This window comes from Chinchilla lanigera, unplaced genomic scaffold, assembly GCF_000276665.1.
Source record: "Chinchilla lanigera isolate Chin_1 unplaced genomic scaffold, ChiLan1.0 scaffold00039, whole genome shotgun sequence".
In the NCBI taxonomy this organism is placed as follows: Eukaryota; Metazoa; Chordata; class Mammalia; order Rodentia; family Chinchillidae; genus Chinchilla; species Chinchilla lanigera.
Window position 1 is genome coordinate 16,912,232 of NW_004955440.1, and position 890 is coordinate 16,913,121.

An 890-nucleotide genomic window follows, 5' to 3' on the forward strand; every position below is an offset into this window, starting at 1 on the left:
TTTTTTTTTTTTTTTTTTTGGAGACAGCATCTCACTGTGTGGCTGAGACTGGCCTTGAGCTCACTGTGCAGCCCAGGCTGATCTCAAACTCGCAACGATCCTCCTGCCTCAGCCTCCCGAGCACTGGGATCACAGGCATGCATCACCATGCGCAGTTCAGGTTTCTGATTTCTTACGGCATTCAAATGCAAAAAGGTAATAAAAAGTTAACTGTTAGAGTAATTTACTTTCCCTCAGTACATGGTCGCTAAATAAACGTCCGTGTCCCTCATGAATGCCATCCTTCTGGCGGGTGAATGTACGGGATTGGACTCAGGGCCTTCTCCCTGAGCAGCCTGGATGTTTCTGAAACAGGGTCTTGCTGAGCTGCTGCGTTACCCAGGCTGATCTCAAACACGCGTCCTTCCTGCCTCAGCCTGCAGAGTGCTGGGATGACAGGTGTGTGGTACCACGCTGGGCCAAATTCTTTTCTCATTCTTCACACCGCTGCGCAGCGCTCGCTGACACCGCCGGGCCGTCATGTATGCGTTGACTGGCCTTATGATCGCTGTAGACGGTGGAGGCGGAACAGCGTCGGAGGTTGCGAGCTTCGCGCGGGTTTCAGCGTTCCTTCTGTGCGTTCAGCCCCGTCCCCGGCGTAAATCGGTCCGCGGAGAGCGCGGCCATGCGTACACTCTCGAGGAGGCGGTGACGACATGTTTTCCTTTGAACGTACGAGTCCCGCGGAAGCCGCAGCCCCGAGCGAGGGAGCGCGCAGCGCGAGCCGCGGCCGGCGTGGGGGACACGGGTGGAGTCGCTGCAGTGGAGGCTTAGCGCGGGCAGGAGACGCCCGCGGGCACCGGGAATCGCGCGGCAGGACGAGCCCGGAGCCGAGCGGCCGCGGAGGCCGA